At 41.1% G+C, this 27563-nt stretch overlaps 1 pseudogene; it reads right to left on the bottom strand.

The window, feature by feature from the left end:
- Positions 1–3543: 3543 nt before the first annotated feature.
- Positions 3544–6247, bottom strand: LOC148035373 (pyrophosphate-energized vacuolar membrane proton pump 1-like; annotated as a pseudogene).
- Positions 6248–27563: the final 21316 nt, after the last annotated feature.

Here is a 27563-nt window from a genome sequence, read left to right as displayed (position 1 = left end):
AGCTTGAATTCCCTTAATCTCATCTAGAGAGTTTTTGGAGTATTTAGGTAATTCTCTATATCCGCGATTCCCTACATTGGCAAATGTGAAATGTAATTCCCTAGTCTTATGCAAGAGCACATATATAGACATGTAGGAGATATTGAAAAATTCCCTAGAATTATAGATGCACAATGCCATTCCCTAGTTGTAGGTATAGATGGATAAGAAATGTTGGTACATTCTCATTACGAGTCCCCATTATTGCAAATGGGGAATGCAATCCCCTAATTACATGTGGGGGACACGACATGAACATGTGGGAAATGTTGAAATCTTCCATGTAGGAAACGATAAAAAGCTCCCTCTTCCACACTCTTGCTAGCATATTTTCCCTTGGATTGTTAAGAGCGAGTCTAACCCGTTTCAAACCCATAACACCGCGTCAGCTGTCTGGTTGTAAAACTCTCAATCGGCGACGATGGCGGCAGCCGAATGCCCAGCATCATCGGCCAAGCATTGAACCTGGCATGTTGTAAGTGTTTGAGAGTGGCAACGTACGCATACATAAGCTGCGCCCCGCTCAGCCACAGTATTGCACGATCGAGCGAGCCCGCCTTTGCTCTAATAATCGATATACACGCACACATAGAACTAAGCCACCTTGTACGTGTGTGATATACCCCTCCTGGCTGGGTTGCAGAAACATCGGCCGGTGCACAAAGCGGTAATCTTGGTCCCTGATCATGGTCTGCACGGGCCCGCGTAGGAAATCTATGAAGAAACAAGCTTCACATCATTACAATTACCAGTCAGTATCATCGGTGGTGGCCACGTTGATGCGCCTGCAGCGCCCCCTCTGTCTGATCCTAATAGCATTCATGTCCGTCGTCATTACTTACGGCAACATTATGGAGGGAGCAGAGGCCACATTGCAGCTATCCGTGTACACGCCTCCTGACGGTGGCTATCCAGAGAACTCGTCATGGATATCGCTCTTGGCGTCGGCCCTGTTGGGTCAAGGCACGCCCGGCCTATTCCGGGGTGCTGTCCCGGCAGATGCGCTAGAGTCAACTTCTCAGATGGTCGAGGCTAGATATCTCACCATCCCGGCTACTGTCACTACTTACGGTGTGACCCGTGATTGGAATTCACAAGGAACTTTCAATCGATCCCCATATAGGAAAAAAATAGAATTCCCCATGGAATTCCCTAGTTGAAAATACATATAAGTGCGGAAAGTAAAAACTAGGGAAAATGGGACATTTCCTAGTGAGAACGAGTAGGGAATCACATAAGACCTTTCCTACGTAGGAAATTTTTCCTACATAGGAAAATACAAAATTTTCTATGTAGGGAATAATTCCTATATAATAAATATTTCATATATAGGAAAATTTTTCTAGAGGTGATTCTCTAGGTACTCTCACTAGGAAATCTCTCATTTTTCCTATTTTTTACATTCCCTACTTATATGTACTTTCAAATAGGAATGCCGTGGAAATTCTCTTTTTTCCTTATCACTTTATCTACTTTGCCCTTCCTCTTAGACATGCTAAAATCAAACAAGAAATTGCACAATAAATTTTTAACTAGAAAATTATATAGAGAATGTCATCATTTCTAAGTAAGGATCAATAACATACATCTAATGATCAAAATAGATTAAACAAATTAAAACATCAACATCTACTTCTAGCAACCAAAAGAAAAATGAAAATAATTTTAAAGGAGCATAGAACTAAAAACTAGTTAAGCAACATGTGTGTCTTGATTGTTTTATCCCTTAAATCTCCAATATGTTGCAAAGTAATAAATGTTTGTCTACCCTCTTCTCTAAATTTCAACATGGATAGCCGATAGATATCATCATATGATGGTATGCGTATCACTCGTATTGATAAGTGATCAAATATCATTAGTTAGTATAACCATTTCAAAAAATGACTCATTATCAACATAAGAAAGCTGGTAATACTTGATTCTTGGCTTGAAGAAGTGTTAAGGCAAGCAATCTCAATGTCTTCCTTTCTTGCATTGTCTCATGTCATCTTTAGTAACTTGTTTACCTATATATACATAGAGCTAACCAAAGTTCACGATAATACAAGATTATGAAAAATTTCAATAACACAAAAGAAAGTAATTAGATATTTTGTATCAATTTGGGTCACCAAATTTGAACAAGTTTTTGATCCTTAAAGTTGGTACTTACATCTTGACTTGAAGAAACATTATTGCAAGTAACCTCCTGATCTCCCTTCCTTACATTACCTCTTTTCCCACCTTTTGTTGTTCTTTAATCTATATTTATATATATATACACAATTACTCAAAGTTTAAAAATATAAATAACTATGAACATTTTAAATTAGACAAAGAGATTAATTAAAGCTAGTTAATCTCAAAATGAATCACCTAATAAAGCAAGATGTAAAATATGTACAAATTTTAATTTTCAAAGTTTAGTAGAAATAAAGACATATACCTGTATCGTGATTTGAAGAGACATTAGGGCCAATGACCTGCTTAGCTTTCATTGTTCCATTATCCCTTGTGCCATCATTTGTGATTTTGTTACCTTTATGTACACATAATAAACCAAAGTTTAGAAACGTAAGAGACATTTGTAAAACATCAAAACACACATTTGTAAAACATCAAAACATCAAAACACGCATACCTTTTTTGCCCTGTTCTTTACACCATCTGATAGTAAATTGAGCAGGTGAAAACAAGGAATTCATTGTTCATACTTTTATGGGCTCACCAACTTCTCCTTCTGGTTTGAAGCATCTTACAGACTTCCTGTTGAACAGCGTGCGAGGGAGACGAGGAATGGAGGAAGAGAGAAGAGAAGAGAGACACGAGACACCGGAAGTGGAATCCCAGAAGTGCATCAAGTGAGCACACATTAGCTGCAACATCAGCTCCTTAGCTAGAATAGATAAAACATCAAGTAGAATAAACATAAGCTTGAACAGACGAATCAACTGAAAATAGACAAACAACAATTGGAAACAATGAAACATCAACTAGAACAACTCAACAGCTGGAATAATAATGAAACATCAGCTGAAACAAATCAAGAGCTGGAATAAGAATGAAATGAAATATCATCCCATCAGCTCGAAACATTTCTTATAAACAAAGCGTGGAATAATTTCAATGCATTAGCTATAATATAGATGAAATGATATGAAACGTAGCATGAAGAGCCAAAAATCAGCTGGAAGAAAGAAACATTTAGAATAATCAAATGATGAACAAAATACTGACAATCATCAGCAAGAGCTCATCAGTTTTCTTACTACTGCTCAGAGCCCAAGCAAACATCTCAGCAATCTGCTTCTGGGACTCTAGGAACATCTTTGTACGCCTGGCCTCCAGATCATCACGAAATCGCTCAGACTCTCTGCATCTGGAATTTCATCTCTTCTAATCTGAGAAAGCGCTCCCCCAAAGTGCTGTCAACTGGGGGCTGTTAATGCCGCAAGCTGGACTTTGAAGAAGTCCTATGGTTGAGGAATCTGTCCATCTTGAAAGCCTTCGCGGCCTCATAGTCTATACTGCGGCTGCGCTTCTTGTGGAGAGATGTGTAAGAAGTATCATGGTCATCCAGAGACCAGTTGCGATACCAGCATTATCACTTATGGGACCATATGCATCTATGGCTAGATAGGTGGCAATGGTACAAAGAATTCCAAGAGCTGCAACTGTGATCCCGTACATGGCTGCTAGGGTATGGCTAACATAGATGGCAACAACAATAGCAAATATTGGAACAATTACAGACTTGTAGCCAAGTGCCAAACCAAATATGACATTGGTAGTAGCAGCTTCTGTCCTTCAAGAATCAGCAACATCCTGGACTGGTCTGTATGTATTACTGGTGAAATACTCTGTAACATAGCCAATTACCAACCCTACCCAAAGCCCTACTCTAATGCAAAAAAATAGTTTCCAGTTTTGAACCATCTTTGCACCACCGTTAGGATCATATATGTAAAACGTGGATGGTAGTGCCAACAAACAAACAAAAGCTGCACCGAATGTCATTAAGATGGTGGATATCAGCAACTGTCTCTTCAGTGTAGATTCAATATCCCTTAGATTTGAGATCTCGAACACATCAGTTGCGAACAAGGTTGTGATGAGGCATGCCACAATGCCCATAGAGCTAATGAGTAGAGGGAAGCACATAGCAGTGAAGTCATGATTTGTGCCAAATGATGACATGGAAGCCACAACAAGAGCTACGCAAGAAGCTTCAACAAAGGAGCCAAACAAATCTGAACCCATTCCAACAATATCTCCCACATTATCACCCACATTGTCAGCAATGATCGCTGGATTTCGCGGATCGTCCTCTAGGATATTCCTTTCTACTTTTCCAACAAGATCTGCTCCAACATCCATAGTTTTGGTATAGATTCCACCTCCAACCCTTTGAAATAGAGCCACGAATGAGCATCCAAGCCCATAGCCAGTGATGGCCTCAAAAAGGCCCTCCCAATCATCCTTGCAATAAAGCTAGAACAGTTTTATAGTGATGTATAAAACTATGAGGCCATTAGCAGCAAGTAAGAAATCCATCACCGAACTTGATTGGAAGGCGATTTTGAATACTTTGCCTATCCCTTTTCTGGCTTCCAAAGTTGTGCGAGCATTCGCATATGTTGCGATCATCATGCCCAAAAATCCTGACATTATGGACGTCAAATCTCCCAATATAAATGCAACTGTAGTGAAAATTGCTGTAAAGAGAGCTAGGGCACATTCCTGCTTTGGATTGTATTTGCAAGGCTGGGGCTTAGTACTGAACCTTCGCACGAGAATATAGACCCTCATCAGCTGGAAAGAATATAACCGAAACAATGTATCATCAGCTGGAATATAGACGCTCATCAATGGAATAACGAACGAGGACGATCATAATAATGAACAAGGATGATCATCATGAAGCATGGCAATATCAGCTTTCTGGAACCATGTTCAACATGAAATTTAAAACCTCAACATTCTCATGCGAAGGTTGTCATCTACCATGACAAACCTAGATGTAAACAGCCTTGCTGCAGATTCTCTGGACTAGCATTCCTAGATCTTGCAGACAATCTTGGGAGATGTTCACTTTCACCCAGGTTGTCGTTTACCATGACAAACCCAGATGTAATCAGCCCTGCTGTAGATTCTCTGGACTAGCATTCCCACATCTGCAAATTGTCGTCTACCATGACAAACCTAGATGTAATCAGCCCTGATGCAGATTCTTTGGACTAGCATTCCCAGATCTTGCAGACAATCTTGGGAGATGTTCGGTGAAAGATGACAAACCTAGATGTAATCAGCCCTGCTTGCAGATTCTCTGGACTAGCATTCCCAGATCTTGCAGACAATCTTGGGAGATGTTCACTTTCACCCAGGTTGTCATCTACCATGACAAAACCAGATGTAATCAGCCCTGTTGCAGATTCTCTAGACTAGCATTCCCAGATCTTGCAGACAATCTTGGGAGATGTTCACTTTCACCCAAATATACCTCCACCACTACTGAATCAGAAGATGAGATGGCATCAACCCAACGTTGAGCAAGAAAATTTGCAATATCAGCAAATAAGTAACATCTTGACATTGGGCCTCAACCCCCTTCACCACACAAATCAGTACCATCGAAGTTGTCCCTGTGTGATAGAGTATCAACTTCCACAAATCTTGACGTTGGGCCTCCTACTCACGAAGTCTCTAGGATCATGTCACAACCCCCTTCACCACACAAATCAGTACCATTGAAGTTGTCCCTGTGTGACAGAGTATCAACTTCCACAAATCTACTTGCAAGTTGTTGCTGAAAGGGACCATCACCTCCGATAGGATTTGACCTGGTTTCCTCACCAGATTCATTGAAGCCAATAGAAGAAGTATCCTGACCTGATGAATGTTGGAAAAAGAGCCTATTCATAGACAGGACTTGACCTGGTTAAGAACACCGCTATCCAGAACAGCCTTTACACCAGCTTCAATTCCACATGCAAAAACTCCCAATAGCAGTAGGAGACTGTACCAACAATGGTGTCTTTGTGTCGCTGGCCAGTATCTCCACCACTCGAGGTACATCCCCTAGCTTGATGTACGAAAGTTTCTTGGTCTTGTTGCCAATAATCTGGTTCTTGACATCCCGAAGAGTCTTGAGTCTGGCAGTCGTGTCAAGCGAGCTAAGATTCTCCACGAGGTCCTCCAGTTTGCTCCATCCTGTGGAAGCCGCCATCTCCACTCACGAAGGAAAGGCCCTGTAGAGCTGGCTATCACATGCGAAAGAGGACAGAGGCCTTTTCTTAGCTCTGTACATAAGAAGAAGGGTGATCGTCGAATGCAAAGCTTGCTAGACTCTCAAACAATAAGATTTACCAAACACATATGCTGGCGTTGAGTTTGCCCACAAGATAGGAATCCAATAGATTGAAGTATCATACCAAGTCAAATTGATTTAGCTTACCACTACATGCAAATAGGATATCAAAACCCTCACCTTACATTCTTCATTTTCAATGTTTTAGCAAGTTTTTTAGATAGGCGGATGAAACATACAGATCCATCAAGCTCAAACTTCAACCAATCTAACCTTTTATTGGGCTTGCTACAACCAAAGTAGCAAGAGGTGCAGCTAATGTAAGAGCACCAAAGTAGCAATAGATGTACCTTCTATGGATTTCCTTTATAAGAATACATACCTTGTGGTGGCAGTCCAGGGTTTGATGTGCTTCACCTCCTCCAAGCACATTGTTGGCATTGCCCGTGTCTAGAAGAGCTCCTACCATGACCACTCTTACTCCATAGGCAAAAGTTGCTAGATAGAACAAGCCTCTCAATAGTGAGGTTTCAAGTGGGCATAGGATTCATCTAAAAGATTAGACAAAGATTCACAAGAAATAAGCCTTGATTTGCTCAAATACTAGCTAAACATTGATACTCTTATTAGAAATGATGATGTTGATGAAAACTGTCCTACAAGCAAGCCATATTTCACAAGAAGTTAGATTGGTCCTAGCTATTGAATATCCAAGGTGAACTAAAGTACTAATCCATAGATGGTCTCAAGAGAAGTCAAGAATCCACTCCTTCAAATCCAATATGCCCAATGATTCTTATTAATTCATTAAGCTCCAAGAAGTCGATACAAAAGGGATCATTTTTTACTTTACTTCTACAGATTCTGTGCATCATGGAATTTAGCATGAAGTCTACTAAATACATCTCCTACTTCTTCCACATGTCACCGTGAGCTTGTAGTCCTTATCTTATCCATTGCTGCTAGTGATGTTTGCACTGATCAATGTACTCCCAAACATGTCTATCCACATGCTTTTTGATAGTACCTATGATAGGGGGTGCTTCAAAGGAGAAAGGCATGCACTATGTTCTTAATTGCTGTCCTAGAAACATTTTTGATAGTGATTGTGCATCAAAATTAAGATTTCTGTTGGTGAAAATTCATACCTAGGCAATGTAGGGATCAATAATTTCAAATGATATGTTGTTGCTCCCTCAGTGATAACCTGTTTGAATAGTTAAAATTAGCACCATGTAAAGTTGCAGCTTGCAATCCTTCACATGATGGCTGCAAATTTTGGAGTTAGTATACTGATAGCATTATAAAGAAACCAAATTCATTGTTTATACACTCATAAATACAAAGCTTTTAGTTGGTTACACCTTAACACCACCTAATACTACAAAATCACAGAAAAGCCTAGCAAACATGTACCCAACACCACCTAATACTACAAAATCATAGAAAAGCCTAGCCAACAAAGCCAACAAACATGTAGCCTCTAATGAAATCCATGCCATGGTGCTTGATGTTGCTAGTCCTTGAAATATTAGCACACATTTTGAACATTGAGAGTGAGAAAACCTGACCACCAATGTACTCTCGGCTAGTGTTGTCCCTTTTAAGAGATGATGATGTAATATAGATTTACCTTCAGATCACAACTACTAGCTGCTGCAGCAACGAGTCCAGCTCCAGCTGATCTCACATTGTGATGTTGATGCTGATGATGGTAGGACAATGATGCAGGGTTATTCATGATACTTGGATTCTGCATGTGTTGCCCTACTATTGATGTAGCTGGCAAAGCTCCCTGATGTAAATAATTAACAGATAAACTATTTGTCACATCTTGCATAGAGCTCTAGTTTGAATTGATCTGGTTTTGACAGGCCAGTCTGTGATCACTAGGAGCACTAATATTCATCAATGGATTCAGAGGATTATGCATCTTGATTTGATGTTGATCAAGCACTGGAGGCCAGTTTAATGGTACTTACACATCTTGATATTCTTGTTTGACTACAGGGTTGATCATACTTAAAATAGACATGACAACCACCAATGTCAGCTCTTGTAATATTGTGCTTGCAAGAAAATGCAAGATGATGATGTAATATAGATGTACCTTCAAATCACAACAAGTTGTTGTAGCAGCTAGTCCAGCTGTAGCTGATCTCACATTGTGATGTTGATGTTGATGATGGTAGGACAATGATGCAGGGTTATTCATGATGCATGGTTGAGAAGATAGGTTGGCTCCAGAGGCCTTCAGAACCAGCGGCTCCAACCAAACCTGCATTCAGGCTGCTGTTTACTGACTCCAAATCCATCACTTTTGCTGAGTTATCAACTTGAAGATGTCTAGCAGCAGAAGATACCCAATTGAAGTTATCCTGCAAATTCTGTAGATCATCATCACCAATCATGCCTCTTGATCCACCCATGTTGTTGAGCTGCAGCACATGCTTGACCAGTGTTGCATGGGCTTGATCCGCTAAGTAGCATGGATGTCCATGGTCAATTTAAGGACATGTTAATCATACCACCTGACCCTGCAATATCAGCTTGATTCATGATATGGCCGGACTTATCAGATGGATCAGAATCCTTTGTAGCCATGTTGGCCTTGATCTCGAGGAGGTTGTTGTTGTTCAGGATATCTTGACCGAATTCGCCATGATTATCACCTGAAGTGACCAAATTCTTCATGATCTCTCTATTCCTGCAGCCCACAGTCGCTTGTTCTAAGCAGCTCTAAAAAATCATGAGTGTTATAACAAGCTCTCTCCACAAGTAGCTACCAATATTCTGATTGCTAGCTACAACTCTAGACCTTTTCCAAGCATGCAAACATAGCTCACATGGCAAGTAGCATGGGCCAAATGATTTTCAGAATCAAGGGCCTTGCTAAAAAAAACTGACAACTGTAAACAGAGCCACTATGATGGATATAGGTAAGTTAGCAAGTTGAGAAGCTTCCACCACATTTGGCATTATGATTCCAAGGAACAAGACACTGCCATTCTTGATAACAGTAGCAATTTCAGCTCAACTAGGCAAGACCCATTTGTCATAATAGGAACTCCATATTTGTGCAATTTCAGCTCAGCTAGGCAAGACCCATTTGTCACATCCCAAATAACAGTAGCTGGCTGATGCCCAGACTAAAACAACAAAAAACCACCCAGCTTAGTGCCAAGAAACCTCCAGCCCTATGGCTCTCTACATAACTTTTCAACTAACTGTTGGTGGACGATTGAAATCGCAGTCATTTTGAAGATGATATATACCTCTCCAGCAGCAATAATTTTACCTCCATGAGGTTTTGGAAATGCAAATACCTATTTGGTTATTGGTGACACAATTAACATGAAGGTAAATAGTAAAAAGTTACCAAAACAACAAACAAGCATAGTACCTTCAAGGCATATGCCTGTGCTCGATTCCCAGAGGTAGCCCTTGTTGCACAAACAGACCTTGGTGAGGCCAGTTGTAGAGTCAGGCAGGCATGTGGAGTTTCCACCACACTGGCTATCAAATGAGCAAGGGGGCTATCTGCAGCACGCTCACCTGATCATGATTCATGTTACGTAGCTGCTGCTGCCGATCATACTCCTCAAAGTCATCAAGAAATTGATCCCAGGACTGCGGAACCGACGTCGAGGACAGTATGCTTGCTTCATCAATACCGTGGCATGTATGCATGCAGTCTTGCATCAGTTGGAACTGATCATCCTTATCGGTTTTCAATGTCTGCACTACAGACATACTGTCATCATGTTGATCACCTGTGTCTGTGGTGCCAGTGGATTTTTCTGCTATTAATTCAAACAGTGGTTCTTGTTGCTCTGCATGGCACCAGGGGAATATATTTTTGCTACCAATTTCTGCAAACTGAGAGGGACAATGGGTACTCATGCAGGTACCACCTACATTCATAACCATATTATATTGCAGATAATCATCAACTAGTAGTGGATCGACTCTACTCACCGACGAATGCTTAGTACATATACCGTTCTTGGTTTGTGCGTCCAGCACTTGCTGTGCTGCTCATATTTGTCGAATTTGTCCAGAATCTGGCCCTAGTACCCTTGAGGAACATCGGTACTTGCATTCATCTGTGCATTATCCATTAATGGCAGAGTCATGCCGTGTATAAATTTCAGATCAATATTATATTTGCTTGTTTGCAAGGTATTTTGCACGAACACCTGATCATGTTCATAAGTCATGCGCAGCAATAGCTGCTGTTGTTGCTCGTACTCCTCGAAGTCGTCCAAAATGTGATCCCACGACTGATAATTAATAGACATCGACGACGACGGTACTGCAGCATCATCGTGACTTGCGATGTTCATGTGGTCAATGTGCATTTGGCACTGATCATCCTCAAAGTCATCCAGAATCTGATTCCAATTCGTAGTATTCTGATCAATACACAAATTAGAACCTGTTGGATCTAGGTCCTGTGGTGGATATATGGGGCTCATTCGACTAGAGCTGGAGGCCAAAGTGCCAAGAGCTCGGCTGGGAGCCACGGACCCAATTGACCAGATCATGTATCCAATATCTTAGCATACTGATGCTGATGATGGCTCTGAGGGGGCTCCAAATTAGGTGGAGTTACATGACTTTGAACAGGGGGCTCTATTCGATGGGGATGAGAGGGAAAGTCTGTGCTTCCAGGGACATTGAACAGGAGCATGCTATTGTTCTGACTCTCCTGAGATTCATCCTGCACAATGTGTGTGGAAACTAGCTAGGCTGCTTCCTGTGCGTTGGCCGTTTGGCCTTCGTCCCGGTAAGCAGGCTAGGGGTTTGTTCCCAGGTCTGCAGGTGAGGGTCTGGTTCTGTGCGTTGCAGGCCATTAGGGCTTCGTACATGAACAGGGACCTGTGGCCGTCCATGAAGATAGCATGGCATGCAACCGCCTGATCAGCCCTGAAATCCCTCCAAGGAGCCCTGAATCCCGAGCCTCCTACTTATACTCGTGCTTTCACAGATGGTGTCTGCACGGAATATAGCATATCCGAGCTCGGGGCAACGATTTCTTCTTTGTCTTCTTCTTTGACTGATCTTGGCGCTATATGATGATTCAATGTTCTTCTGTTGAGTCTCTTGGTGTTATAGAGATCGACTGCTAAGAGTTTTGCCTTCTCCTACGTGCACAGATTTCTCGACGTCATTGTTGGAGGCATTAGATGGCGGTTTCTTGCACCAGCCATCGGCCAGCCGCAATATTGGTTGATCAATGTGCCACTCACTCACTCTGCATTACCTTATTAGACGCCCTATTTATTGGACTTGTGGACTTGTGACAAGGATCAACCAATATGCCAATTTCAATGATGATGGAACCTTTGAGCTTGCTCCCAATATCAACATACATTACACTACACTTATGACGTATGCACCATTTCAATTGTACCATGTATTGTGTTCTTGCTCTTGAGAATCGAATGTGTGCATGTTGACATTCAAAATTTTTGCTTTGCATCTACATGTGAGCATCTTGGTAAACCATAGCCATAGATCCTATTGCTTGCCTTGTGTCTAACTGTGTGTGTATTATAACAAATGTATTCTCAACATTTTATGATGACATTTACATTGAATGTCTTTTTCTCTTTTAGATGGGTCTTTTCCATTGTAATTCATGGTGGTGTTGATTCATCCAACAAGGAAATTACCTATTGTACTATCTCAAAAGGCATGTTAGGTTGAGACATCTAGCAATTTGATAGGTGTATGTTAGGTTGATATCTCTAGCAATTTGCTAGGTAGGACCATATCAGTAATTGAACTCCAAGAGGGGCATCGGCTTTCATGAAAATGAAAAACTCAAAATGCATTATGTAAGAAAAGACAATGATAGAAATGCACTATGTAACCAAAGAGAATGATAGAAACATGCCATGTAACCAAATACAATGATACACATATAACACCCACTAGATTTATAGAGAATGCAAGTGTAATCAAATCAATGTTTGCCTAAAAGAATAGATACTGAACCTTTCTTCTTCTTACACCTTGCTTGAGGAGCTATGGAAACTATTTAGAAGATTCCCCAATGGATCAACTTTTCTTTAATGATTAATTGACTTAATAGCATTCCTTGCATTCTTTGCACGAAAGGAATGCTAGGCCACTTTGCGATAGCTTCCACTATTGCATGACATTGCCATGAAGGACATTGTAAGGGAAGCAAAGTTGCTATGCTACAACTTCTCTTCCTTTTTTCTTTTGTTGTTCTCTCCATCCTTTTCTTTCTTTTCTCTCTTATGTTGTGATGCCCCTACGCAAACACAGCGTGAAAAATCCTAAAGTGTAACATCATCTGTCTTTCTTATTAATCTAGAGAGCAAATGCAATATTAGTTATTAGTGTCAATATCCATAGTATAGATTATTCAAACTTACGAGATTTTTAGACACACACACACACACGCACACACACACACACACACTCTCTCTCTCTCTCTCTCTCTCTCTCTCTCTCTCTCTCTCTCTCTCTCTCTCTCTCTCTCTCTCTCTCTCTCTCTCTCTCTCTCTCTCTCTCTCTCTCTCTCTACATACATACATATGTGTATGTAAATATATATAGGCAGACCTGCTATACTGACACCCACATGCCTACTGTTTAGGGCGTTAGTAGTGGTGCGCGAAGGAGCACCAAAAAATTGCAGCAGTAGTAGTGGCGCGCAAAGGAGCAGCAGAGGAGGTTGTGGCAGCTCTTCTGGAGGACTGTGCAGATCTGGATGCAGGGGCTCTTGTCCTTGCAGGAGAGGATGGGGGACGACAGCATATGATGAGAGCCTAGAATCTGCCTTCAATCATCACCACTAGTTTCCAACGCTCCATTTCCATTAGGAGCTGATGCAACATAACCAAAATAAAAACTATTATTGCTTCTCTGTTCTCAGTGTTTTTGTTCGCGTGTGTTTCTCTCTTTGACGTATTCTCATCAATTTAATTAAAATTGTACCTTTCATAATGATAGTGATAATTCTAAGTTGAAGCATGTTTCAACTCCTAACAAACCAACCAAGGTATGAATGGACTTGGAATAGTGCTACAATGTCACTTGGATGTACTAGGTTAAGGACATAAAGAGCCAAAGGTAACTTGTGAACCCATATCAAGGAGCCCTAGCTTAGTTGGCTAAGGTGGGTGTATGTGTTTCAACTGGTCAAAGGATCGATTCCTCCCAATTGTTGTGTGGCTCTATAGCACTTACTATCCCTGAGTAGAACATATTGGGAATGTCTTCTAGATACAATGGTTGAATCCTTGTTCCCAACTTATGAAGATTTCTTGTTTGAATTAGTGTGTCCATTTTCACATTGTATCTACGTAATGGATGGGTGTTTTTAAAGCAATGGCTGATATGGTTGTAGTAATTAAGGCAAGCTTTTATAATGTGGGTTACAACAAGGCTAAAGATCTATGGTGAGAATCTACTCCTAATTGCAAACTTGAACATGCCAATATAAACATAGTCTTGGTTCTACACCTTATATGCTTTGGATGAGAAACCATCAATTGTTGTAGTGTTTTAATTGCTTATTCAAATGGTTGAAATTTTTGGGGCATCCTATTGATCTTAGTAGAAGAAAATATACTCTTTAATTAAGGATGATGTTGCTCGCCTTTGACTACCCTAATGATCATAAGCTTCCAATGAGCTCTAATTTTATTGTACAAGTTCTTAAAATGCAAGGATAGTATGTTATATACTCTAGCTACCTAAAAAAGCTTAGGATCTTCTAGTAAGCATACAAATGAAGCCAAAAGTGTTTGCCATTTGGATTCATGCTCTAGAATGGTTAAGCCAACAACTTTTTCTCAAAGTGATGGGTTCACAAGATTTTTTTGTAATCTGTTTCCATATGGCTTTGGGGAACATCACCTGAAGACCCTTGAGGGCATCACACAGAGAGAGAGAGAGAGAGAGAGAGAGAGAGAGAGAGAGAGAGTGTGTGTGTGTGTGTGTGTGTGTGGTTGTGGGGGGGGTACCAAACTAGTAGGGAGAGGGGGAGGGTAATAAAAGCACCCAAGTGATGCCACATTGGCAATCGAATAGAAAGTGCTATTTTTCCAAGAGTTTTCAATAGTTTTTTAGGTTTGGGAGGCATCTAATGAATGACACATAGACATGGGTTTTCCTTTGGTATCATCTTCAATTATAAAGTGGTATACATATATCCAAGACTCTAATGAAGGGAAACTATATGATGCACTTTTGTCACAAATATACAAATGCATTTTTATTGGTTTTTCAAAATTGCTCTCATGTTGTGCCTTACAATTCTTTGATGCAATATGAATGATTGATTACAAATTGTTGATAATCCAAGCTTATAGTGCCATCCTTACATTCATTTAGAGAATTGCTCTATCACAATGACTACAAACCAAGCCATCACAATGGATTGTTGAACTATGTTGCTTTGTATTTTGTATTTTTCCTTTTTATGGTTGCAATAGTCATACAGTGTAACTCCTCCTTTCTAAGGACCTCTAAAAGTTAGTCCATAAGGGGCGTTACTAGGAGATCCCATGGTTTTTGAGTAATCTAGAGTATACAACATATGTGTCTTGCTATTTGAAGAACTACTAAAGGAAGATTATGGCTCATTGGACACTTGTTTTCACTATGGCAGTCAAAGGCAAGCACCATCTTTCTCATTTAAAGAAGTTATACAAATATCAACATTCTTTTCTAACAAGAGTAATAGGATATCTCAAAAAAATTGGACCATTTAAACCATCTAGGTCATTAGTCCAAACACTATAACCATTCAAAATCTTGATGGTTTCTCATCCAAGGGTCATAGTGCTAGACCAAGATTATGTTTACATTGACATGTCCAAGCTTGCAAGGATGAGTATTTTACTATTGTTCTTGTAACCATGATTTGTAGAAAATTTTATTTAAGGCATGCATGAAGATCTATTAGGTTTTTAATCCAAACATTGCCATGTATGCCATAATACAATATTCTATGTCTACATGAAATATCAAAACATAGGCATTGAATGGTTATATCACCGAAAAAAGTTAGAGAAAAGAGAGTAATGTTGCACAAAATAGGTATGTAACTACTTGGTTTGAGGCCTCATTTTTCTACAACATGGTGGTCATTTCAAACATTTAGTGCTAGGATAAACCTCGAGGAAGTTACTCTATGTATATCCTCTACATCACATGCATTCATGGCCTATTTATAAATATCCTAATCTATGATTTTTTCTTGAACAAAACATAACCCTTTTCTATTCAATTTGTAAATAACCCCTTTATATTATAGCCTTCTATATATAAAAAATGTATAAAAATGTTATTTTAAAAATACCTTATTTTGAACCCATGTGATGCACACATATATTCAAGAGTAACTTACTCGAGGGATAAATAAGCCCATGACTATATTTAGATATGGCCTTGTGACTAAAACTAAAGAGGCTTGCATGTGTGTGTGTCTATCATGTGCACATGTAAGCATGTACACTTGTGTTTCTGTGTGTATGTGTGCACATGTAAATGTAGGCACGTGTATATGCAACATGTTCATATGTGTTTAGGGGGGTTAGAAAATCTAGGATCACCTTCATATGGCTACTTCTGATTTCATTAATTTTGATTTGTGTTTACGAGCTCGAGCAAAGCTTGAATTTCTTATAATCTCCCATATAGAGATTTTTGAGAGAAGGTAGGAAATTCTCTATGTACTTATAGTTTCCTACTATTACAATTAGAAAATGGCACTCTTTAAAAATTCTGTTATATAGGGAATTTAGAGATAACATAGGAAATCTTCATAGTGACCTATGATTCCCTACAAGGAGAAGTAGGGAATAACATTCATGTGTACTCTTACATAGGGAATTTTAAAAGAATGTAGGAAATAGTCTATATTGACCTTTAATTCCCTACTATTAGATGTGGGAAATGTGATTTCCTAGTTGTACATAGGGAATACATGCATACACACATAGGAAATATTGCAACATTTCCTACATTTCACAAGATTTCCTATATAGGGATTGATTAAAAGTCCCTTGTGGAACTTGCAGGTATGTGGATTGTGCGTGTGATTCACTCTCAATTTACTATTTGTATTGCTTCGGTTCCTTTCATACTCACTTCAGTACCATGTATGTGTATTAGATCCAAGCCACTGGGGGCTGCGATGCATCATCAAACTCCCCTACTAGTGTAGAGATTGTCTTCATCGATGATACAGGAGTCACCAATGTTGTAGTTGGCTGCTTGTTTTGAGTATGTACTATTGTATGCTTATGTTGTGTAGCTATGCTGACATAGTTATTTTTTCTATGTATTGGGCTCTTAGATCATATGTGACGACAATGCTTGGACTGTGGGGTGCGGTCTTTATAATACAGGAGATTATGTCAATTCCTTGTATAAAGAAGGGACCTCAACAAGTACCCTCACAACTGATCCATCAATGATGGTTGCATCCTCTTCCACCACATCAACCACCATCGAAGTTGATGTTTCTAACTTTACTGTTGAATATGAGCCTCTCACTCTTGCCTCTTCAAATAATGGACGACGTCTCATGGGCGTCTCACCCATTTGTGTTGGCGAAGGTTATCTTCCTGTACCTACGGTCTATTATTCACTAATATTTAAGAAAGAGACCATTCTCTTTCATGGTTGGTTAAAATTATCAAAGCATTGGTCCTTCCACATAGTATAGACATTAATGGATCATCATTTCATAGCCTTTCTTCATGCACTCATGTATGTGCATGTCAAACCTACACACATATATGTATATATGGGTATCGCATTGTTATCATCTTATCACTAATATTAGTTTCTCACACATATATGTACGTCAAACCTAAACACATATATGTATGTATGGTTCTCGCATTTTTATCATTTTTATGACTAATATTCCTTTCTCAGGTATGTTGATTGTGCACAACTCGACATGTTTGTGATCTAATGCTCATTTACTTGTCTTTGAGGTGTTATATACTCCAAAGTTACCATAAATCACATATCTAACTAGAGCTCCCAATCAACTCCAAGTGCTGCTCGTGGTGGCATATTTGGAGTAGCTGGTGCACTATTGACATGTCTTGTAGACGATCCAATACTTGGGCCTTTTTGTATAGTAGCTGTGGTGGGACTTACCACTCTTGCAAGTGTGGCAGCAAGATGTGCCTCTGATGCAATTGGAACCCGTGTTAAAGGTGGCATCATTCATCCATGATCCTTTGCTTAGTCTCGTGCACGCATCTTTATGACTTGACGTTATCTATTTCTGAATTTGATGCACCTCATTTCGAGATTTAAGAAACATATAGTAATGTTGTAGCCAATGAAAACAAAATAAGAGCTACGAGCATCCATAATTAATTGAATGGGTTTATGGTGTAGGAACCTCCATGGTCATGATAGAGGTTAGACATGGCAAAAAGATATGTGATATTGACATTGGAGAAAAGTTTTTAGAACATTTTTCTATTTACACTTGAAATGGTTGCACTATCCTAACAATTAATTTATGTTTTTCATTTTTTAAAATATTATCTAGCTACTCCCATTTTACTACTTCATCATGCACAACTTATTCTCTTTTACCTTCTATTTTCATAAAAGGTTGCAGTTTGGAATACCAATCTACAAAAGCTAGAGTTCAATGATATATATGGATTTGGGCATGCTGATGAAAATGCATCATCAATATTTTTGCAACTCGAGCTCTCTCAAAATCATGGTTCTTTTGGCACACAAATAAAGGAGATTGATCTCACTCCTTTGCACTTTGTTTTAATTCATTATGATAATTGATTAATATGGTTAATTTTCCTTCAAAAATTTGACCGCCTCATATCTTTATACCCATACATTCTAGAACCAATTCATTTAACAACCTCTTCTCTTAGTAGGAAATGACCATCTCTTTTATTACAAATATGCAAAAGACATTGTCCTTGGTGATAAAATGTTGGCTTGGGATGAAAATATCAACCAAATGGTTTCCTACTCAATTACAGGTAAGTTTTCAAATATTAGAAAATGATGCTATTATAGAAGGCATCAATTTTCATGCTTGCTAAAAAATTATAATTTCTTGTTTGAATAATAAATCTATAGTTTGTAAATATTCATTCTACTATGGCCAAAGGGCTCTATAATCCATTCACATTGGAGGGAACAATCGTCATTGATGATGTTGTGATCTCAATTCATAGTGAATGGTTTCTTGATAGCCTTTTTGCTGCACTCAAAATTACACATTGGCTTCCATCGACTTATCAGGTAAATAAACATGCATCTTATTCTCATTTCATAGCGTACATAAAATATTTGACTCTTTATTATAAAGTGTTTCCAAACTCTTACATGTGGTTACTAGTTTCTTCCTAGCATGTGTCTCACACAAGTTTCATGATTGTAGACCTTGCTTGTTATACCACAACTCTTGTATCAAATTTTTGAAAAGGATGCTTATAGTAGACTCTACCATTTCCTTGATGCAAGTATTTGCATACCTAGGTTTGGGAGCAACTATGGAGGTGGCATTTCTCTAATAGCTTTTGTTCTTATTACTTTAGGAACATTTAATATAATTAATACCTCCATGTTCTCAATCCTAGAAAAGGAGAATCCTTATTCAAAAGTTTAGGAACAAAAGTCCACACAACAATACAAGATCTTATTTTATCTATTTTATTAATTTAATCTTGATCAAAATCTCTCTCTCTCTCCCCTAATGTATGTGTGTGTGTCTCAGAAGAAAGTCACTTGTTAATGTGAGGACTTTGAAAGCTTCACATGAAAAATACGCCACCAAATAAATTTTTTCTAACATAGGATATTGAACTCAATTAGAATAATTTGATGCAATAAAATTACTTTACCATAATAATGTATAATAGGTCCAAATACAAAATAAAGAATAAGTATTTGTGCATTACATTCATCTGTAATATGCATACACATTATGCTAGATGATGCTATCAAATGTCTAGGTGGTTCATCTACATGTGGATTGCAAGTTATTTCTTATCCTTTTATAACATGTTAAGTCAAGGTGATTACAACTAATGTTGTTATTTCATATTGAATGTGATTATTTTCATTGAGAAATAAAAGCATCAAAATTAAGATGATAAGTTAGGAGTGGTGTACTTCCTTTCCAAAGTTGTATTCTTGCTTCCTAGCATGTTGTAAACATCTCATACAAACGTGGGATTCTAAGCTTCCCATTGGAGAGTTTAATGAGGCTTTAGAAAATGACAGTGTCTTTTATGATGCCTTGGTCTAAGAAGGGTGGTAACATAGATCTAGTTGTCAAAAGGTCTTGCTTATTGAAAAGAAAACATTGGTCAAATGAGCACTATTGTTTTCTCTAATTAATATGCTTGATTATCTACTATGCATTTAAAGATTCACTATCAAACCACATTGGCACATGGAAAATTTTCAAAGAAATAATTAAATATTAATTTTCTTCCATTTGTGAGTGGTTTTAAATATTCATATTTTTAGGAATTTTAGATAGATTTTATTTCACTCAAACAAACCACTTTAATAGATACATAAGAATCACATCCTTGTATAATAATGACATTAGTTAAAACAAGACTATAATAGCTAATGATGTCTCAAGTCATAGAGATATAATATTTATGGCCTAGAAATAGATGTGGATAACAATAATAGCGAAAAAGATAAATCTACATAGAGATACAAGAATTGGCTTATATGTTCTATACTAATAATCAACTTTTGCAAGTGTGGGAAGATATGGGATTCACACAATTTGAATTAGTATCAAATTTGTACTTACAAAATAATGCAACAAGACTCTAATGGGTTTGTGTGGATTTGATTGCATCATTGTTACATTTTGAGACTACTACCAATTCGCCGTCTTCTCTATCTAGCATGAAGCAAAAGGTTTGAGATTGTCTATCATCATTAACCAATGATCTTCTAGCCTTCATTAGCTGAAGAATTTAATGAAACTAAGCCTATCTGCGGCTTTAAGAGACTAATTTTTCCAACCAAATAGAGGTTTTTGATGAGCAATACCTTCTTATCATATAAGTTGATCACCATCTCTTACTTTCCATATAATGTATATCATTAATCAAAGTAATGTTGAGATGTAGAGAGAGAAGATATGTAGAGATACAATGGGGAGACAAGAGACACACCATATAAAACTTCTTCATAAAACGAAGAAGAAAACTATTGGATAGAGGTAGTAACTGAAAGTTTAATTGAGCTCTGAATATACTTGCACCAAAAAATAATGGCATCTCCTATTACATGGCCTTGCATAGAAGGAATAGAAATGTCCAACATACCATTCCTATGGGCTCTAAAAAGGTTTGACATTTGAAGAAAGGCATGTAGTGTGCTGCAAGATTGAGCAGGAATTGTAACTGGAATTGAAGGAGTAGGAACTACCACTAATGCAATAGCTCGTTTCAAGCACTTTCTCTGAATGATTAGAGGTGAGGAAGAATCATCATCATCAATGATTACATCATCATCTTCATGAGGAGGACGAGGAACCTCTAGAAGATGAACTAGAGCTAAAGGTACTTCCATTGCCCGGGGCAGCATGCATCAAGGATACATAAATGTACGATCCAAATTTGACATTAGTCACATTTCCTCTACTAGCTTTAATGAAATGTTGATCCATCTTTGCTAGGAGATAGGTACTCCAATCAATGGTAATACCTTTCAGACCATACAAGAAGCTGTGAACAAATCCTTGGAGAGGTAATGAGACAGAGTGTGGGAGCTTTCGTTCAACCGCCAAGACCCTCGGACCGCTTATTCTTTCAAGCGTTTCAAGCGATCTCTAATGGCTATCTCTCACCTAGCCGACGCGCCGTCCATCCTACGAGTGTAGTGAGCTTACCTTGATGCTTGATCGAGTACCCTCCTCTCTCTTGCACTCTGGTAGCTCCACGATCCTAGATGCTAGCTCAAGCATCCTCAAGCCTTCTCCATCTCCAAGCTCCATCCTCCATAGCCGCGCGCGCAAGAGAAGAGAAGGGGAGAGAAGAGAAGAAGAGGAGAGGAGATGGTGAAGAGCTTCACCCTCTTGATCCCTCACTCTCGCACATACTCACTCCCTCACACTCTCACACTCCCTCTCTCAAGAGCACACACAAGCAAGAAGGAGAGAAGAAGAGAGGAAGAAGAAGACTCCTTTTGCCACACACCAAAGAATGAGCTTTCCATTTACTTTTCAACTTTATATACAAAGCCCTAAATCCTTTTTGGGCGATCATCCCCTTTTTTCTCTTTTACATGGCCGGCCGTGGCCTGGGCCCTTTCTCCCATTTCCCACCATTCTAATTTATCCTATTGCCAACTAATGCATACACTTTGCACAAGAGTGAGCCTGCCGCTCTTTTACACAGATTCGGGGGCGCTTTCGCATTTTAGTGGTGCGCCTTTTTTCTCTTTCATTGCCTTGGCCTGACACCGAAGCTTTCTGAGAGTCATGTCTGAACAATTGAATTTTTCAGGGATTGGTTGCCGGTCAAGGCGCCTTCTTCTGCTTTTATCCTGTGCCTTATTTACTATTTTCATTTTTTCCATTTTCCACTCCTTTGTGCTACAGAAGCACGATAACATTACCCCCTCCTAGCTAAGTGCCAGTCCCATGGCACTGCGGTGGGACATGGTGGCAAGTCAGGTTGGCTGTTAGATGGAACAGGTAGGTGGGTAGTTAGGGGTGATGACCCGGAGAGGGACCGGCGTGCTTTAGGCTCCATGAAGACACTCGGCCTCTGTCACACGGTTGTGGCATTGGTTACGTAGTCGCTTGTCTTTAAGCATTAGAAAAGCTTGAAGCAATAAGCAATCCCTTAGGATGATGGTATTGGAGGGATTTATTCTGGAGAAAACCCCTTGAACGTTGCTTTCCCTTGAAAAACTGTGGTTTCTATTGAAGATCCTTGTCGTTGAGTTGAAGGTCTTAAGTTTTGAGTTGAAGGTCTTCAGGCTTGTGGAATCGATGGGCAATCCGTGGAGCTTTGAAGCGTTGGGCCTGGATAGTTGGATGATGGAGTTCCAAGATCTATGCCAATGGCAGTTCTACCTTGACCTGGTTCGATCATGGTGGCCATCAGTAGCAGGCGGATGGCTGGATGCCGGCACATGTGGGTCATTAAATGGTGCCGTGGTAATTGTCTTCCGCAGGTAGTCATCTCTTGAGATTCGAACATAGCCTGCAAGAAAAGTTGTGCACTCCCTAAGGGCGTGCCTACTTGCCGTGTAATGTGTGGTGGTTGTGGCAGTGGAACTGGGAGATGGGTCTAACCTTGGGCAAGCCCTTGGTAATGTCCCACACTTGAGGACCCAGTTCATGCTTCATTGAAGGTGCAGTGCACTCTTAGGGTGACAGGTCGGGAAGTCCTGTCCTTGATGAGCCCGAAGCGTGAAGTGGAGGAGGGGGCTAGGGAGATCCCTAGGTGCAGTTTTTTTTTTTTTTTGGAGATGAGACATAGGCCCAAGTATCTTAGTCGGAATGAGGAGGAGAAGGTGGGCGGAGAGACTTGCTCAAAAATTGGCGACTCTACATGTAATTCTTTAAATTCATGCGGACATGTAGGGAGGTAGTGGAGAGAAAGGGGTGGTTGCATCTAGTGAACTAGCTGTCGTTCATGTCCTCTAGGAGGGCTAGGCAAAAAGAGGGAAGGAGAGTAGCCCTCATCATGAGACGAGCCATGGCACAATTATCTATAGCATTAGGGTCGAAGAATAGGGGAGGCAGGCCATGCTCTTGTGTAGTCGAGTCCCACTTAAGAAGTAGCCTAAGTAGCCTAAGTAGCCTAAGATAGTTACAGGTGGTTATAAAAGTGGGGTCAGGACATGAGGAAAAGTCCGCAAGGAAGCGCATCATAGACTTGTCTAGGATTTCTGCGGTAAAAAGAAGGGCCTTGTCAAAGGATGCTACAGTGGAGTTATAAATGACGGGAAAGTCATATTTCCCGTGGAGGGTGGCATCAAAATCTACGCCTACCCTTCGAGGGTACGCCATATAAGTGGGGTCGTTCCGCTCAAACGGCAGGGTATTACAAAAAGCCATCCAGGCAAGCATGCTTATGTCGCATACTCGTCTTCTCCACACGGGTTGGTCCCTATAGTTTTGTACAGTGTGGGGGATTTTAAAAATTTTATCTTGCCAATAGTCGGCCACTTCGGTGCCCCAAGAGGTTGGGGTCTTTTCCCGCTCTTCCAGCCATATTTTCCCCAGCCGGCCACCGACTGTGATCACCTTGTCCATCACTTTGAGAGGTAGGACCTTCTGCAGATTGTTGGGTAGGAGGAAACTGAAGGAGAATGGCTCCTTTCCTAGTTTATGCACCTCCCACACCACCAATTCTGCGTGGAATCCCGCTGAGAGATCATCTAGGCACGCAGGGAGAGGCATGGACAGTAGTACGGCTGGTTTGACTCTCAGCTTCTGTCTGGCCTCCTCCACCAGCTTTTTTCGCCTTTCTTTAGAGATGGCTTTTCTTTCTGCAGCAGCTGGATCTGCTTGTGGCGGGTCTTGGGCTTGTGGCGAGGGGGGTTGTGGGACCACATCTTCCTTAAAGCGATTCACATCGATTTCCAGCTCTGCTTCTTTCCCCTGCCATTCTGCGTGTACTGCTTCTTCCTCGAACCCAAGGGCATCTATTTCCTAGGGGGTTAGGCTGCCTCTCGTCAGGTATTTCCGCTGTTCCTCAAGACCCAGCCTAACCTCCGCCGGTAGTGGTGGCATCTGTAGTCTAGCGTGTAGGGCTCTTCTTGTCATGCCGAGCTTCCTCTGCACTGCTTCCAGCGACTCTCCTTGTACTGTGTGGGTGGTGTCCAAGATGGTATCGAGGAAGGTCTTCTGTTGAGCGGCGCTGAAGGCCACTTGGGTTGCCTCCGCCTTGCTCTCCACTATGATTTTCTCTTTTTCTGTTAAAGCAAGGCAGTGCGCCAGTGTCTTCACCCTCCTCTCGTTGTGTACCGCCCACTCCTGTGCCCTTTTGTTCATCACTTCTAGGCCCTCCCCTTGTCTTAAGGTCAGCATTATGATTTTCTGTCCATAATCCTCTAGTTCCCTGACTAGCCTCTCTTGTTCTTGTCATTCAGAGGTCAGCTGATTTGTTAGGCGCTTGAGCTCCTCCTCCTGCTCCTCCATGCCTCGTTGCCTTTCTTCGTCCCTAGCACTCAGCTCCACCTTGAGTGCATCCACCTTAGCAGCTTTAGCAGCAAGCTCCTAGTACTGCACTATTAGGAGCTTGTGCCCTCTTTGCATGTTTACTAACTCTTGCGTCTCATTTTCGAGTAGCTGCCTCCAATGTTCCTCCCTCTCATCCCTAGCCTTCAGTTCCTGTTTCAGCTCCTTAATTTTGTGCTACTGCAAGGCTACCATTCTTGTCTTGTCCAACTGGAAGGTAGCCATGGTTTCCTTCTTGGCTGCCAACTCAGCCATGGCTGTTTTGCGTTCCTCCTTCACTCTCTCCAACTGGGAGAGTAGCTCGGTGACGTATTCCTCATAATTAGCTGGTGGCATCATCGTTGCGTGAATAGGCGAGATGGAGGCTTCGACTTTTTACTTTTTGGGCTCTTGCCTGGACTCTGCATCCGTGGCTGGCATTTTCTGTCATATGGCTGTTGTCTCCATGCTTTGCCCCTGGCCCATTTCTTTGTTGATAAAATACTGCATCCACGCCACAAAATTTGACACATCTGTGCTAGTGGGGATGCTAGGGGTGATGGTGGTGAGTTCCGCGGGAGATACCAGGAGGGTAGGGATCGGATGGAGCGGGGCCTTGCCTTTACCTTCGGAGACTGGAGGTGGCATGAACTCTAACACCTCTATGCTGGATCCAGGCCCCTCTTCTCTACATGGGCTCAGGTTCCTTAGTTTGTCTGCTCGGCACTGCTGTTCGATGGACCGTCGTGGGGCCTCCGCCAGGTCCTCCTCCTCCTTCCTTCGCAGCTCCTCCTCTTCTTCCTCCGCTTTTCCCTTCCTTTCCTCTTACCTTTTCTTCTGCTCCTCCTGTTTTTTCCCTTTCTGTTCTTTTTCCTTCCTTTTCTCTGCTTCAGCTTCTTGTTTTTACGCCTCCTTGGCTTTCTGCAACTCCTCTCTTTCCCTCTGCTCCTCCTGCTTTTTCATTCTCTCTCTCTCTTTTGCTTCTTTCAGGGATTCCTTCTTCGCCCTTTCCAAGTCTTCCCTTTCTTTCTTCCTGCCTTCATCACCCTTTTTATTCCCCTGCGTCGCCTTCTTCTTATTGTCCTGATTGCCTTCTTACTAGTTTATCCCTCCCCTTCTTCTTCTATTTCTATTATGTCGGTGGACCTGTCTTTGTCCTGTCGAGGGGGCGACTTCTCCAGCATTCCTCCTTCTCACTCCTCCGGCTTCTGTGCTGCCTTTACTGCCTCCTGAATGAGTGCAGTCAAGACTCCTCCGTAGCCAATGAAAGAGGCCTTGGAGGAGGCTTTCTTCCTTTCCATCACCTTAGAAGCCGGAGATTCTCCTCCTGTTGGTGCACTTCCCAAGGCTAGTGCTTTGGCCGCTTGATTGATAGTCTTCCACACGTAGCCATTCCAATCCACCTCATCTAGAGTGTGGGCTGCTACATTCTCCAGCATTGGCACACTAATCCGATGCATTAAGAAATTGTAACGTTGGCTAGAGAAGAGCACGTGCACCAACTTGGCCTGCAGCCTGGCGTCAGTGTCAGGGATGTCTTGGATGCTTATGTCGTCGTTCATGAGTACCTCTTCCTTCTTCATTTTTAGCAAGGCATAAACATCCCTTTTTTGTCGCCTTTCTGTCCTAGGTACCAATCCTAGAGCTTTTTCCACCAAGGATGGGTCCAATCGGACCTATACCTTCTTTGTGCCCTCTCCTTGGCCTACTGTTACAATGCCCCCTTCCTGGTCCGAATTGTATGTTCTGAGGAATTCTACGCATTTAAAGTGATCCGGCTCCTGTGAGAATTTTTCAATGTACTTTGTCAGGTTGCACTGTTCCACTACCCTCTTGGTTGCCTCCTCCTTCACCACCACGACTCCGATGTTGTGGATGGTTCGGAACTTGAGTTGGCCGAAGGCGCGGTTCTGCAATTGGATGCAATATAGCTCCCTTTCCTCGTCAGTGAGCGGGAGTCGATGGGTGCGGTCTTGCTGCGACATTTTCTGCTCCTGCCATAATTTGTAACCTCCGTTAGTATTTTCCACATAGCACTTTGCTGTTTTTAAACTCTTGAGTGAATTTTTGGAAGCCATTTTTCTCATACTAATGCTTATGTCTTTCACTACTTTTACTTTACCATACCCCCTTTTTATTCATTTCCTATCAGATTTCTTTCACCACATACCCCACATACATACCCACCCCTCTTCCGGCTGAGAGAAGAATCCTTCCTAGGATTGGGAGTTAAAGGGTGGCGTTGGTCTTGTTGGGGTAGGAATTTACGTGTGAAGAAGCCACGTGTAGAATCTTGGGTTGTATTCCTGTTGAGCATGACAATCAAGAGCAGTCGGTTGGATAGAGACCTGGGAGATGTAGGTTGCCATATGCATGAGCTCGTGCATCTCGTGTTCAGGAATAGAACGGGGAGGCTTTCGATATGAAGTGACTAGGCGTCTGAGGGCCGCTTGCTCCTTTGAGATTTCATCGTTTGCTATTAGTTGCTATTAGTTCGGCAGCGACTTTGGGGGATTTAGTGGTGATAAGTTTATATTCCTCCCAAGTGCATGGTAATGCACGAACCTCCGAAGCAAGGGTTCTGTCAAGAAGGCCTAGGTCTAGCCTCTCATAGCTTCTAGCGAATGTGGTGAAAGTGTTGTCCAATATCCTGATGCAAGTTATTAAGTCATCCCCAAAGGTCGCAGCAAGGTCCTTAGCCAAGGAGAGGAAAGGTCGTATCGCGTATGAAGGTTTAAGACCTGCTGGTGGGGATGGTGCAACTAGACTGGATAGTGGTGACTCCCTCATCGGTGTCACACGTTGGGCTTTGCACTCCGAAGCACATTGAGGTGCTGCAGAAAGCTCTGGGGGCCTTGGGGTTGTGTTGGGTTCTGAGTGAGCAGTCATAGGGCTTTTTAAGCCCTCTAGATTAAGCAGGTTTAAGGCTTGTGGCATTTGCTTTGGTCAATAGATGAGCTGAGGCTTACTAGCCACAGTTGGCAATGGCATGCTGATTATGTGTTGGGTACTACGTGTGCAAGCCTTCCCCTT

Source organism: Lygodium microphyllum, chromosome 6 (genome assembly GCF_053477565.2).
Source record: "Lygodium microphyllum isolate KBCC chromosome 6, Lygodium_microphyllum_v1.1.10, whole genome shotgun sequence".
In the NCBI taxonomy this organism is placed as follows: Eukaryota; Viridiplantae; Streptophyta; class Polypodiopsida; order Schizaeales; family Lygodiaceae; genus Lygodium; species Lygodium microphyllum.
The sequence above is the reverse complement of the archived record's forward strand: the minus strand, read 5'-3'. Positions and strand labels throughout refer to the sequence as shown.